Consider the following 15,225-nt stretch of genomic DNA (forward strand, 5'->3'; position numbering starts at 1 on the left):
GGCGCGGGCTGCCACCTGCGGGAGCCGAAGGGTCTCAGGCCCGGCCGTTTCCCCCGTCCCCACCCCCCTCCCGACCGCTCTAGGCGGCAAGCCCCCCGAGCCTCGATCCTTGGCACCTTCCCGCCCCAGGCAGGCAGGCTTGCTTGCACAGACCAGGCCCCACAGCGCCCCCTTGCCCGACTTCCTCTGGGACCCCCTCAACCCTCCCACCCGCACAGTGGACCGTCCCCTCCAGGTCCCAACTCAAAGGCTTCTGGGCAGGGGGATCAAATAAGGAACCAGGCCTCCCAGTTCCAGCCACTCGGGAGGGCCTGGGGGTGGGAATCCTTCCTCCCTCCAGTGCTCAGCCCTACTGAGGCCACAGTGACCCCTGCCCTCCAGGGCCTCCCCATCCCTTCCTTCCTGCCCCACTTGGGGTCAAGAGCAGAGTTCTGCTGTCTGAGGAGAGGGCCATCCTCATCCCCTGTCCCCAAACCCAGCCAGAGGAGGGGCAGGGCCTAACCGTAAACAGGAAAGGCATTTGGGCAGGCCATCTTAAGGAAGATCCATGTCAGGAAGAAAATTAAGTGGGGCATGTGCTAGAAAGTGACTGCTCTTACAGAGGCACTTAGGAGGCAGGCAGGCTCCCCGGAGGGTGTGTGCAGGAGAGGCAGTGTGGACAGCTCGGGGTCCAGAGGCAGCTGGTGTGTCTGGCCGGTTGTGTGTGCCAGGGCTGGTGCCACCCAGGCTGAGATCTTTGGGCCTTCCCCTGAGGACAGTGGCTGAGAAGGGACCCTCTGGTGGCCCAGAGGGTGGAGCGGCCCCATCCCCCTGCAGAGACCCCCTGCCAGTCCACTTAGCACAGAGCAGAGACCTTCTCTTTGTGTTGTCCCCACAATTTCTCTGGGTGCCAGACATGGGTGCTCAACAGGGACAAATGGATGCTCGGGGTCCCAGAGGTTCTGCCCCCCAGGCTCAGGGGTCCCTCCCTGGTGGGCAGCGACACAGGACTTGACTGCAGAGGCTGGGACCCCCGCTGGGACCCTGGCCTGGCCCCCCCCCCCCCCCCCCCGCACTCGGCAGCGCCTGTGCTCCCTCTGCATGCAGCTGCTATTGCCCGAGCCCCGTGTTCCCCAAGACACCCTGTGGTTTCGGAAGGTATCTCGGGGGGTCTTTGCTCTTTCACAGGCCAAAGGCCCCCATCAGAGTCCACCCATGGTGTGGTCAGTGTGAAGTTCCCAGAGGGCCCTGTTCCCAGCACCCTGCCAAAGGTGGGCAGGGCCAGGAAGAGGTCCCCCCACCCCCCAGCAAAGGCAGTGGTCCCAGCACAGAACTGCAGGGCCTGGACTCTCCCAAAGGCAGACCTGGTAGGAACAGGGCTCCCGAGTCCGTGGGGCAGGGGCGGGCCTCAGGACACGGCTCCGCATCTCTGGCTCCAAGTGGGTGTGGGCCAGGGTCTAGGGACTCCAGATCGGAGAGCCGTGCCCCGTAGGAAGGAGCTGCCCGGTGCGTCTGGGATGAGGGGTGTTAGAAGCCACTCTCCTTGACCTCCACTCGGACTCCTGGTGGGTCAGTCCGTCTGCAACCTAAGCATCTGCGTACCCCTCCCACTCTGAATTTTGAGCACCCATCACGAGCTCTGGGTGCTGAGAATCAAGGAGCTACACAGGAATTCCTCCCTCGTGGAACTCACACTCTAGGCAGGGAGACAGAAGTCACATGGGCAGCTGACAGGAAGTTAGAAGGAGACAAGGGCTCAGGGGGGACGCGGGGATGACAGGAAGGAGGCTGTTGCAATGGCAGAAGCGTCCTGCAAGCAGACTGCAAGGAGGGGAAAGGTCAGCGAACCCCATCTCAGGGCCACGTCAGCTGAACGGAGCGCGAGGTCAGGGGCCAGAGAGGAGCCCCCGGGAGGACCCTGGATTGTTCCTGAGAGGGAGGAGCTGGAGGACCCCGGCAGCAGCACTCTGGCTGCCCTGCTGAGCATGGGGAGGGAGCCCGGTGGAGAGGCCATGGTGACCTGACGGCTGTGGCCGAGGAGGTGGTGGGGACAGTCGGCTTCGGGGCACACTTCTGAGGCAGGGCCGGTAGTGTGGGCCCTGATGGATGGGACAGACGGTATGCGATGGGGGACTCAGCACTGACTAGGGGCCTGTCCCAAATAGCCACAAGGATGGCATGTTGTTGACCGAGGAGGGGCCTGGGAGGAAGGCTGGGAGCTCAGCTTTGGAAGTGTCTCGTCGAGATGACACCCAGGGGACATACATCGCCTGTTGAGTGCCAGCAGCTGTTGGAGTTAGGAGTTGAGGGGAGAGGTCCAAGCTGAGATAGAAACTTGGGGGTCATCAATAGTCAGCAGTATTTAAATAATGAGACTGGACGCAATCGGGGGCTGAGTGGGACAGAGACTAAAAGAGGCCCCTGGGGCCTCCCAAGTTAAAGAATTGAGGAGGGGTCAGCAAAGGAGACAGGAGCTTCTGGGGTCAGGAGAGCCCAGGAGACCAGTGCCTGGAGGTGCGTGAGGAGCAGTTCTAGGAGGGGTGGCCGCTGTGACAGATGCCACGGGTGGAGCAGGTGGGACATGGGACTCTGCCCTGACCACTGGATTTAGCAATTAGAGCTTGAGACGACGTGTGGTTGAGTTGAAGAGAGAATGGCTCCTGTAAAGTCCAGCACTCAAAGCAATGTAGTGCTGATGCAAGGATAGACGGCGGAACAGACGGAGAGCCTGGCGCTGACACGCAGGGGGGCCCGACGTCTTCTCTGTCAGGGGAGCAGTTAGATGGAAGCATCTGGAGCCTCCCTCATACCATACACAGCTCTCAAGCCCAGGTGGATGACAGACAGAACTATCAATGGTACATACTTTAGGGCAGAAAAGATAAAGGTGACTTTGGAACCAAGAAAGATTTGTTGTTTACATAGGAAACATATTTAAAAACATCAAACCTGTAAAAAAGAAAAAAGACACTGTTAAGAGAATGAAAAGACAAGCCACAGACTGGAAAACACATATTTGATAAAGGACTTGTATCCAAAATACACAAAGAATTCTTAAAACTCAACAATGAGGAAAGGAACAACCCAATTAAGGTCTGAAGCCACAGGCCTCCAAAGATAATGTACAGAAGGAAAACACGCTCATGAAAAGGCATTCGTGTCATATGGGGATTGTGCCTTAAAATAACAATGAGGGAGCATTACACACCCACCTGACCAGCCACAACCCAGAGCCCCTGTGACACCGAGTGCTGGCTGGGAGGACGTGGGGCCACAGGAACTCCCACCACGGCTGGTGGGGGGTGTGTGTGCAGATGGTGCAGCCACTTTGGAGGACAGGGTGGCAGTTTCTTACAAAACCAAACATACTCTCGTCATGTGATCCAGCAATCGTGTTTCTTCGTATTTACCCAAATAAGTTGAAAGTCACGTCTCCACTAAAACCTGCACACAGAGGTTTGTAACAGCCTTACGCAAATTGCCAAATCTGGAAGCAACCGGGAGTCCTTCAGTAGGTGATGGATAAACTGTGGGACATCTAGACAGTGGAATCGAATTCAGTGTCACAGAGAAATGAGTTCTGAAGCCAGAGAGGACATGGTAAAAACGTGACTAAGAGAAAGAAGCCAGCCTGAAAAGGCCACATACTGTGTGATTCCAGAGGTAGGACATTCCAGAAAAGGCAGAACTATGGAGACGGTAAAGGTCAGTGGCTGTCACAGGTTGGGGGAGGGTAGGGGAGATGAACAGACGGAGCACAGAGGTTCTTAGGGCGGTGGGACTATTCCATGTGACACTCTCATGGTGGGTACAGGACATTGCAGATTCTCCAAACCCACAGAAGTTGCAACACAAAGAGTGAAACGTCATGTGAATCATGCACTAGGGTTGGTAACCCTGTATCAGAATCGCTCATCAGTCATAACCAATGCACCCCAGTAATGAAAGACGTCATAACAGGAGCCCCTGGATGTGTGAAGGGTGGGTTTATGGAAACTGTACTATGTACCACCTTCTCTATCTATGTAAAACTGTTCTTAAAAATAAAGGAGCACCCATCTCTTTTAGGGGAAATGGGATAAATCAGACTATGTTAATACTGATAACGTCTGATCCTCAAAATGTAGCGTTAGAGTGAAAAGGCAAGTCACAGAGAGAGAAAACACGTTTTCCTGACATACATCTGACAAGCGACTTGCATCTGAAATATGAAAAGGTAGACAACCCAATAGAAAAAGTAAAAAACAAAAGCAAAAATGGGCAAGCGATTTGACAGACACTTCACACACCTAGAAAGGACGCCCAGATGTCCGATAAACATGTGGAAGGTGCTGAACTTCATCAGTCATCAGGAAAATGCATATTGGAACCCAGGTCACATCCTGCACACCTACCAGAATGCTAAGTGGAAACACTGGACAACTCCAAGAGTGCTGGGGACGTGGAGCCGTTGGAATGTTCAGCTGGCAGGATGGCACATTGGTACCAGCACTTGCAGACTCGAATGGCCCTGTCCTCAGAAGTTGGTCCCTAGCTGTCCTTGGCTGGCCAGCTCCTACCGTGTTTCCCCGAAAATAAGACTTAGTCCGACCATCAGCTCTAATGCGTCTTGTGGAGCAAAAATTAATATAAGTCTCATAGTAAAATAAGTAAAAATAACACCGGGTCTTACATTATAATATAATATAATATAATATAATATAATATAATATAATATAATATAATATAATATAATACAATACAATACAGTATAGTATAATATAATATAATATAAATACTGGGTCTTATATTAATTTTTGCTCCAAAAGACGCATTGGAGCTGATGGTCCGGCTAGGTCTTATTTTTGGGGAAACAGGGTAGGTCCACGTCCAACAGAACACACGTGGTCACCATGTCAGGTACAGAATGTGCTCGCAGCACCGGTGACTGACTATAGCCCCAAGTGGAAAGTACCCCAAAGCTTTGTCCCCAAGGCTGTAGAGAGATTCATATTAATAATTTGTAGCAAATTCACCCAACAGGAAAACGTCCACCACACACGACACCAGAGCCCCACGGACGTGGCGCTGGGGGTGCGGCCGGGCATGGTCCTCACCCCCACCCTTCAGTTCCAGAGGGAGGAGGGATGGGGTCCTAACTGGCGGGTGGTCTCTGCTCTGCCCTGGTGTCCCTGCACAGTGCCTGGGTCTCACCTGGAGGCGATGAGGTCCAGGCAGCCCCCAGTCCTCCCTCCTGCTCAGGCTGTGAACCTGGGGTTCCCGTGCCCCAAGGAAGGGAAGGGTGTGCGGGCAGGTGCTGTGTGCAGCCCTAGGGCTGAGGGGCACGGGCTGAAGGGCAGACCTGGGGCAGGGGCTGCTCTGGGTTAGGCAGGAAGTGGCTTCTCATGGGTCTTCCCAGGAGGTGGGTGGGGGAGCAGCTGGGATGCTGAGTCATGCCTGCTGGGCTGTCCTCCCTGCCCTGCCCTCCTCCTGGGCCTGAGTCACCCCGCTCTCAGACCCTCAGAGCACGGAGGAAGTGGGGGTGCGGCAGGCTGAGGCTATTAGTTCTGCAAGGGCTGCCCAGGAGGCCATGTGAGGGAATTAGTCTCAGTCAGCAGTCAGCGGGCCTTGGACAAAAGCCTGAGCTGGAGGGGGAAGGGTGGGGGCTGAGAGTGGCTGGCACAGTTAGGGCAAGTGGAGGCGGTGCCGGGCACAGGTGCATGGATGGGTGTCTGGCCTCTGAGCCCAGAGGAGAGTTGTCATCTTCAGTCTGGTAGGTGGACCAGATGAACGTTCAAGTTATCCACACCCACCCCAACACAGACACACACAGACACACACACACACACACACACACACACACACACAGATTGTGCTGAGCTCAGAATCCCAGATTCTGAGATGGAGACAAAGCCTAGAGGTTTTGAGAACACAAAAGTCCAGGCGTGAATGAAAAGGAGATCAGGGTCCAAGTGACTCACAAGCCCTTTGGAGTAAGCATTCCAGCGCCAAGGGTTGAGCCCTGGCCTTCCTGCATCAAGGCTGCCCTTGGGAGGTGGGGCCGGGGGCTGGCAGCCACCTGGATGCCTTGGGGGCCCCAGGAGCCCACGGGAATGAACTGAGACCTGCCTCAGCATCCCACGTGGAATGACCGCATGCTGACAAGATGTCCCCACCCTCTCCACCCCCACCAAACTTGGTTGGGGACCTCTCCTGTCATTCTTTAACAAAACTCACTGCACTCCGAGTGGCAGCTACTGTGCGCTGCATGCTGGGGGTGAACAAGACAGATGCAGCCCTGCTTTCTTGGGGTACCTAGACCCAAGCCCGGTCATTAGCCAATAAAGGACCTAGTTACAGTGTCATGTGCAGAGGGGCGGCTGGGACCACCATTGTGGAGTGAGGACCACTGCGCACCCTCCTGAAGGATGAACCTGAGCCAGTTCAGGAACAATGGCGGCAGTGGGGGGGGGGAGTAGGGGAGCCTTCTAGGCTTGGGGACAACATGTGCAAATACCCTGAGGTGGGATACAGCGTTCGCTCCTGGGAAGGACAGGAGCGTCCTGTGGCTGCGGGGAGAGGGGGGAGCTGGGAGAGTGGATGAGCGGGTCAGAGGGATGACAGGGGCCACCCAGGCAGGGTGTGTACCTGGTGCAAGCAAGCACTTGGCTGGGCTTTGGGGGGGGGCAAGGGAGGACAGAGTTGCCCCCTGGCCTTAATTCACTGGGGAGACAAGCCAGGCACCCATGGAACAATGGAAATCTGCAGATATTGAACCCCTCCTATGGGCCCCAAGAGGCCAGCTCCCAAGACAGGCCTGAAGCCTGGGGTGGGAGTGCGGGGGCTCAGCAGGCACAGGGGCCCTGACAGCGAGGGAAGGAGACTGTCCTGAACGGGGTTGGTGCATGAGCTGGGGGCGGGGGTGAGTGATTTGGGGTTTTGTACGGTTGAGCTGCACAGAGCTCCTGAGAGCAGCTGGGCCTGGGATATCTGTGTGCACTGGGGCTGGACGGTGAGCGCAGAGATAGGCAGAGCTGCCCCTGGGGATCTGTACCCTGCCGTTTCTGACCTGCTCGGTGACAGGCTCAGGGGTGCAAGATGGAGGCTGCCCTGCTCTTAGCCAACCTGCCGACTGTAGGGGGAAGACGGCGGAGGATGGCGGTGTCACGAGGAGACACGGGAGACCTGCCTTACACAGCACGGTGTGAGGGGTAATGTGGTGTCAACTTGGCTAGGTCGTGGTACCCAGACATTTGCTCCAACATTATTCTGGATGTTTCTGAGAAGGTGATCTTTAGATGTGATTAACGTTTCCAATCAGGAGACTTGGAGGAAAGCAGCTCTCCCTCCACCGGGTGGGTGGGCCTCGTCTAATCAGTTGAAGGCCTTAAGAGGACAGTTTAGAGCGGTCACTCCCCACTGTGACCAGTGGCCTGGGGAGGAGCGGTTCTCCAGTTGGGGAGGATGGGCCTGAAGATGGACCCTGGCATTAGGAATGGGACAAAGGGACTGATAGCAGAAGCTAGGCAGGGGTGGGTGCAGGGAGGTGAAGAAGAGAAGGCAGTGTTTATTGTTCCCATCTACTCCTCCTAAGAATAAGGATGCCGACCTGGTGTGGCGTGAGTCACTGGGGACACAGAGCTGCTTACACGAGTGTCCTGTGGCTGCCATAACAAATGACCGCAAACCAGGTGGCTTAAAACAACGCAAAGTCCTTCAGTTATGTTTTGGAGGCCAGAAGTCCGAAATCAGCCTCACTGGGCTAAAATCAGAGTCGTAGGGCTGGCGCCTGCTGGGGGTTCCAGGGGACACTCACTTCTGGCCTTTTCCAGCTTCTAGAGGCCCCCACAGCCCTGGCTCGTGGCCCCTCCTCCGTCATCAAAGCCAGGAGCACAGAATATCCCCACCTCTCTGACTCTCCCCTTCTTGCCTCCCTCTCATACAGACCCTGTGATGACCTCAGACCCGCCCGGCTCACCCTCGTCTGAAGATCCTCAACTTAATCACATCTGTAAAGGCCCCTTTGCCCTGTAAGGTCACATGGTCACAGGCTTGGGGATCAGAACAGATGTCTTCGGGGGGCACCGTTCTGCCCCCTTCACTGCCCGTTATCCACGTGGACAACATAAGTGCGAGGCTGAGACTTGAGTTCAGAACCCAGAGTGTGTACAGTGCCGGTGGGCTGGACCTACAGGGAGGGGTGGCCTTCGGGAACTTGGATATGTGGGCAAGGTCAGGGCAAGGTCAGGGGAGCGACTGGCTGGAGCATGCATGGGAAAGCCAGGGCAAGTGGGTGTAGTCAGAAGAGGAGAAGGAGGGGCAGGAGTCCCCAGCATTGGAGTGGCCTGTGAGGGAGCCCGGGGCCAGGGGTCAGATACCCCAGGAAGGGTGCGTTGAGGGTCTGGGGTGGGATGGGTGGGTGGCTGGACTCAGGGAGGTTTGCAAAGCTGGGGGGGGATGGGCCACGGGGGTGGATGGTGGGGTGGGCTGGGTCCACGGGGGTGCGTGGTGGGGGGGGCTGGGACCATGAGGGGCTAGTTGGGGGTGCTGGGACCCTGGGGGCTGGCCGGCCATGGTGGTTGCATTGTCCTGCTCGAGTCTGCTGGGCTGGGGAGTTAGCCTGTGGCTTGTTTTTCTTCGGTGCTGGCTCCGTAAGTGTCAGGAAGAATTGAGCAACGTCTGTGGTTTCACCTAAGTGCTCTCGAGCTTTCCAAGTGTCCCACAGAACAAAGGTGTGACTTGTGCCTCAGCATCTGGAGGCCGACGCGTGAATGGGCGCCACCCAAACCTCTGCATTCACCTCCACGCCCACAGGTGGCCACAGCTAACCTCCCACGGCTGACAGCCACACGCTGGCCAGCCGTTCCTGAGAGACCCAGACTTCCTGCCAAGAAGGGCGCCCAGGCCTTCAGCGGGGAAGGGAATGCCCACCTCGCTGTCCCCAGAGGGCAGGGCCACGCTGGCTCCATCACGACCTCACAGCAGTGGCAGCAGGTCCCACTGGAGCCTGGGGGAAGGGTCATCCTCCACTCCCGGCAGAACCTGCTTCTGGAACAGACCTTCTCACTCCTCCCACAGCCCTCCCCCACCCTCCACCCACAGTCAGAGGGACACACTGCCTGTTCCCAGGGATGGGCCAGTGGCTGGCGGTCAATACCCGCCTGCTATCAGGGGTGCCAGCTCCTTTGTGGCACCCAGCCCCTCCTAGGCAGCTGGACAAACGGGTCTGCGGCTACAACGCCCCCTCTCTTTGGAGCAGTGACTCAGAAGGGCAGGGAGAGTAGGTGGGGGCAGGTGGCCCCTGTGTGCCCTGAATACCCTGATTCTTCTGAGAGACGCAGCCCTGGGAGCCCCTGCGGGGATTGTTCTGGGAGACCCTGGCTCGGCAGGTCTCTGAGCTGAAGGGGCAGGGAGGACGGGACTTGGCCGCCCAGAGGCAAAAACTGAGGCCTCAACTTTCAGCCCTGGAGAGACCCCAAGGCCAGAGGTGGGACCTGTGGGTGTGGAATCTCATTCTGCGAGTGACCGGGGTTGTCCCCTACATGTCCCCTCTTTACCGTTAGCGGGAAGCATGGCTCTGGAGACAGGCAGACTGGCCCCCGGCCACGACTGCGAGACCTTGGCCGGTCACTCAGCCTCTCCAAGACTCATGTGTTTTCTGTAAAGTGGGATTGTGGATGGACTCTTGTGAAGGAGGGAGCACAGTGGCAGGCGTACACAGTGCAAGCCACTGCCCTCTCTGTCCCTTCTGGGCTGCTTGGTGGCTGAGGGCACTGGAGATGCTGCTATGGGCAGAGCAGACACAAACCCCTGCCCTTCCCGATGATGGACTTGGGGGCAGAGCATGGGCAATATAAGTGACAGATGCAGCAAAGAGGGGACAGCCGAAGGAGGGGGGCACAGAGTGCTGGCTGGGGCACGTCGACACTCACAGAAACTCACAGAGGAGGTTCGGGCGATGGTGCCGAGAGGAAGTGAACCTCCTGACCATCAAGGGCAAGTGTCCAGGCAAAGGGACAAGTGGTGAGCGGGAAGTCCCTGGAGTGGGAGGGTGGGGGACTGATAGGGACCCTCGGGACCTTGCCAGGAGCAGCCCGCATGGTTCAGCTGAAATGTGGCTAGGGAGGGAAGGGGACTGGGCCACCCCCAGAGTGGCGGGGAAGGGAGCAGAGGAGGGATGGTGACAAGGCCCGCTTGATGCCCTGGAAGGACTGGCCGAGCAGGAACTGAGTGATGCACGTGAGGGTGGCAGCTCATGACACACAGCGCGGTGTCCCCAGGGAGACCCCTGCAGGGGGGGATGACTCTCAGATAGCGGGAGGGCAGCACAGAGGCAGAGGAGGCCACTGAGGTGACTGCAGGTCTCTGGGCCCCTGGCCCAGGGCAGGGACCCTGTGCTGCCTTCGCCATGGGGCAGCTCAGAAGGCCACTCCCGCCCCAGACTCTGCAGTGGGTGACCGCTGGGGCCGAGGCCCTGCTGACTTCTGAGCACATGACGGGAGGCCCTCGCTGTGGCCGACAGCTTCCCCAGCAGCTCCTCCCCTGTCTGGAGGCATCTTCTGCTGTCTGTGTGTCGGGTGGTCATGTGAGGCTGGGCTTGGCCTCTGGCCCCCTGAGCGCCGCCTGGGCCAGGCAGCCCCTCGTCTTCCCTGCACACAGGCCTGTGCCTCTCAGGAGACACAGACTCCCTAAGGCCCCTTCGTAGCGGCCTCAGTCATTGGTCCTGCTGCCCTGGCCTGCCCCCCACCCCCGGTTCTCCAGCGCAGGTTGGCGCATGCCACCTGTCCTGCCTAGCCGGTCGTCCACCTCAGCCCTTTGCATCTCCCCATCAGGAGCTATTATTCCCCGAGGGGGCAGGGTGGGCGCTGCGGGCTGAACAGCTGATTCCCAGGGCGGCTCCAGTGGCTGGTGGGAATGCGCTCGGGACTCGAGCAGAGAACCAGGCGCCTGGGGATGGGACGGCTTGTCTGGAGGCCAAAGTGGGGTTGGGAGTGAAGTCCCAGCAACAGAACTGGGAGAGGACGCTGGGAGGGCGGGGGTCCAGGGGAGTGCCCCTTGACATGGTGCAGTCGGCTTCACCCCAAGCCCTTCTCACCTCCTGCCCTGTCACCCCTCGTGGCCCCAGAGGAGACAGGGTATTGTCCCACGTCTCAGGTCATGATGCCCAGATTTCCCACAGAGAAAACCTCTCAAAGACACAGGCAGCACCCCACCCAATCCTGCTTTTGCAGAAGGCATGACGGGATTACAGTCGTCAGAACACCCCTTGTTGTGTTCTCCGCTATGGCCTGGCAGAGTCCCTGGTGGGCAGAAGGCTCGAGGGCCCACTCTGAGCTGCCCCAGGGGCAGTATGCCCTCCTGGCTAGAACCCCCTCCCCTAAGGGCTCATATCTGAGCCAAGGAGTCCTCCCCCTCCAGCTTCCAAGTCCTCAGCTGCAGACAGCCGCACATCACGGAGGCCTCAGCTCCATGACAGTGACCCCCGCCCCCCAGAAGGGAAGAAACAGGTGCCCCGAAGCTGGGGCAGCCAGGGCAGCTCTCAGGGCCTGCCCGGCAGCGAGGGCAGTCCGGGGCCCATGCCAGAGCACGAGTGCTTCCCCTGGGGCTCTGGGGCTCTCTGCGCACACTGCCCCTTGCTGCCACTAGTCCCTTTGTCCTTGTGCTGGGTTGACAATGTCCCCCAAGAGATATCCATGTCTGTGAAGGTCAATTTTATGTGTCAACCTGACAGGCCCCGGGGGCCCCCAGCACTTGGTTGAACGTGACCCTGGGTGTGTCTGTGAGGCTGTTTCTGGGTGAGAGTAACGTCTGAATCAGTGGACTGACTGGAGCAGACCGTCCTCCCCCTGTGGGTGGGCCTCGTCCAATCAGCTGACGGCCTGGATAGAACAAAGGCTGACCGTCCGAGTAAGAGGGAGTCCTCCGGCCTGACTGCTCAGCTGGGACGTCCGTCCTCTCCTGCCTTCAGACTGGAGCTGCATCGTCCCTCTCCTGGGCCTCCAGCCTGCTGACTGCACATCTTGGGACTGGTCAGCCCCCGGGGTCACGTGATCCAATTCCTTACAACATTAGATAGATAATAAAGATACATGATTGATAGATAACATGATACATACACAGATAATAGGTAAATTATATATAGATGATTGATAGATGAATACATAGATGAGAGATGGTAATTAATACAGGGTAGATAGATATACATGATTGATAGATAAAGAATAGATGTGGATGGATGGATAGAAGGTAGAAGATAGATGATAGATAAATGATAGATAGGAACACAGACCGACAGACAGATAGACGCCCTGTTGGTTCTGTCTCTCTGGAGAGCCCTGACCACCCCCCTATCCGCGTCCCCAGAACCTGGACTGTATGACCTCATGTGGCAAAGGGACTTTGAGGATGTAATCAGTGAAGGCTTTCGAGACGGGGCGATTACCCTGGATTATTGGGGTGGACCCCAAATGAAGGAGCAGGAGGGTCAGAGAGAAGACGCCGCTGCCTGGGAAGCTGGGTGGGCGTGGGGGGCGTGAGCCACGGGTGGCGCCCCCAGAAGCTGGAAGAGGTGGGAACAGGCTCTCCCAGGCCTCCAGGAAGACCCTCGATTCCCGTGAGTGAGGCCCACACTGGACTCCCAACTCCCAAAGGGTGAGGTAGGGAATCTGTGCTGCTTAAGCCCCGCCGTCGTGGGAGCTTGCTCCGACAGCAGGAGGAAACAAAAACTGTCCCTGTGAGGGTGACCAAGTGACCAGTTGGCCAGGGGCTTTCCTGTTTTGAAAGCAAAAGTCCTGTGCTCAGAGACGTCTCCTCCCCAGGCCAGCAGGGCCCTGGGCACCTCCTTGCCCTCTCACCTATTAATCCCTGACTTGTTGTCATTGGCCCAAGAAATGACAGCATTCGCAGTGTGTTTACCACATCAGAGTGGAATGTCACCTGAAGAATGCTGGGGCTGGGGCTGGGCCATCCACCTGTCCGCCTTGGAGAGAGACGGAACCTCTATCCCATTTCACAGGTGACAAGACAGCGGCACGGACAGGTCACGCAGCTGTTCAGTAGCAGAGTCGGGATTGTAACCCTGGGGTCTGGCTCCCACCCCACAGGAGGGACACCTGCAGGGTGGCGACCACAGTCTGCTGGCCCATCTCCTGCCCTCCCCATGCCCCGCAAGCCAGGGACAAAGGGCAGGACACTGTCCACCCCTGCTACCGTCACCAAACCCGACGCAGCCTCCCAAGGTCAGCCGGCCCTTCCTGCCCCTAACTCTGATGGACCCACTGCTTCCATTTTGTCACTTTCACAGCACCTGAGTGAAGGAGGCAACTGATTCCCAGAATTTGTTCAGAAAAGCAGTGTGTCAGTGTCCAGGGCGGCCATAGCAGAGTCCCACAGACGGTGGCTTGAACCACAGACACTTGCTGTCCCCAGTCCTGGAGGCTGGAGTCCGAGAGCCAGGTGTCGGCGGGGCTGGTTCTAAGGCCTCTCTCCTCCGCGTGCAGACGGCCGTCTCCTCCCCGTGTCCCCACACGGTCGTCCCTCTGTGCGTGTCTGGGTCCTGACCTCTGCTTATGAGGACCCCGGTCACAGTGGATGAGGGCCCCCCCCAGTGACCTCCTTAAAGGTTCAGCTCCAAATTCAGTCATGTTCTGAGGGTCAGGACCTCAATGTAGGAATTTTGGGGACACAGTTCAGCCCTCTTAGGTGGCAGCCCTCTGCCCTCTGTCATCCGCTGGCCGAATGTGGGCCCCCCATTCCCTCTGGTGCTCAGGCCCTGCCCCCCAGTGCTGCCCTCCAAGTAGCTGCCTCAGCCCCGGCTGGGTCCACCCTGCCAAGCCCACAGCTGGCATTCCTTTTGAACCACCGGACTCCGTTTTCACCTGCTTGTGAACATTCAAATACTTCTAACACTTTTCCACCTTTTTCTTTGACATGTAATTGACACGCAATACGTGGCAAGTCTTTGAAGTGTAGACTTTAACACGTTTCCATCTAAGGTTGAACCAGCGACCAGACTTCCTGGGACGAGGTGATAAGCACAGCGTGTCCTCAACGTCTCCACGTGCGTGACCTTGCATCATCACTCCCTCTTTCCCGCCCCCGCCCGCCCCCAGGCCAGCACCGTGGAGCCCATTGTTTCCAGAATTTCCTTGTCCCCTGGCCTCTTTCCCTCACACAGTTAGTTAGAGACGCAGCCATGTTATCACCTGCATCCAAGTATTGGTTCTCTGTGACAGGGCACCGCACACTTACTGCTTAAAACAACACAGACATATTGTTTGACAGTTCTGGGGGTCGCATCGGAAATGGGTGTCACAGGACACAACCCCCTCAGGGTCCCTGAGGAAGCCCCAGTTCCTCGTTCCTTCTGGTCGCTAGAAGCCCCCCCCTCCCCCCCCCCATTCCTTCCTTGGCTCTTGGCCCACTTCCACCTTCAGAGCCAGCAGTGGTGGCCAAGCCCTCCTGCCGTCACCTCCGTCTGGTCCGACCTTCATGGGCGGTCACATGTGCCTTGATTCTCCCCCGGCCTCCATTGTCCACTTCTAAACACCCTCGTGATGACATCGGCCACTCGGAGAATCCAGGATGATGCCTCTTGTGAGGTCGGCGGCCCAGTAGCCTGGTCCGTCGGCTGCCTCAGGTCCCCTCGGCACAGAACAGCGTACGGCGACCGTTCTGGGACTGGGACGTGTGCAGCTCCGAGGGGTCCTTCTGTGCCCCCCTCTGACACCGTACACGGCTGTTCCCATACCGCTGACTGGATTCCCTGGGTTGTACTTCACATCCCATGACAATACATTTTTCAATTACAATTGATATTCAATACTATTTTGTATTAATTTCAGGTGTACAGCACAGTGGTTAGACATTATAGAATTTAAGAAGTGATCCCCCTGACTAGTCTAGTCCCCACCTGGCACTATACATAGTTATTACTTTATCATTGACTGTATTCCCTATGCTGTACTTTACATTCCCGTGACTATTTTGTAATTACCAATTTGTATTTCTTAATACCTTCCCTTTTCTCACTCTGACCCCCAAGCCCCTCCCATCTATCACACCAACAAATTGACATTCATAGTTATTAGAATATTACTGGCTATATTCCTTATGCTGTTCCCGACATCCCCACGACTGCTGTGTAACAACCAAATTGTACTTCTCAATCCTTTCCCCTTTCACCCACCCCTCCGACCCTCACCCCCTTTCCACGCTGTGCTTTTAACTTGCATTTCTCTGGTGACTTATGAGCTTAGGCCTCTTTCC

Source organism: Rhinolophus ferrumequinum, chromosome 11 (genome assembly GCF_004115265.2).
Source record: "Rhinolophus ferrumequinum isolate MPI-CBG mRhiFer1 chromosome 11, mRhiFer1_v1.p, whole genome shotgun sequence".
In the NCBI taxonomy this organism is placed as follows: Eukaryota; Metazoa; Chordata; class Mammalia; order Chiroptera; family Rhinolophidae; genus Rhinolophus; species Rhinolophus ferrumequinum.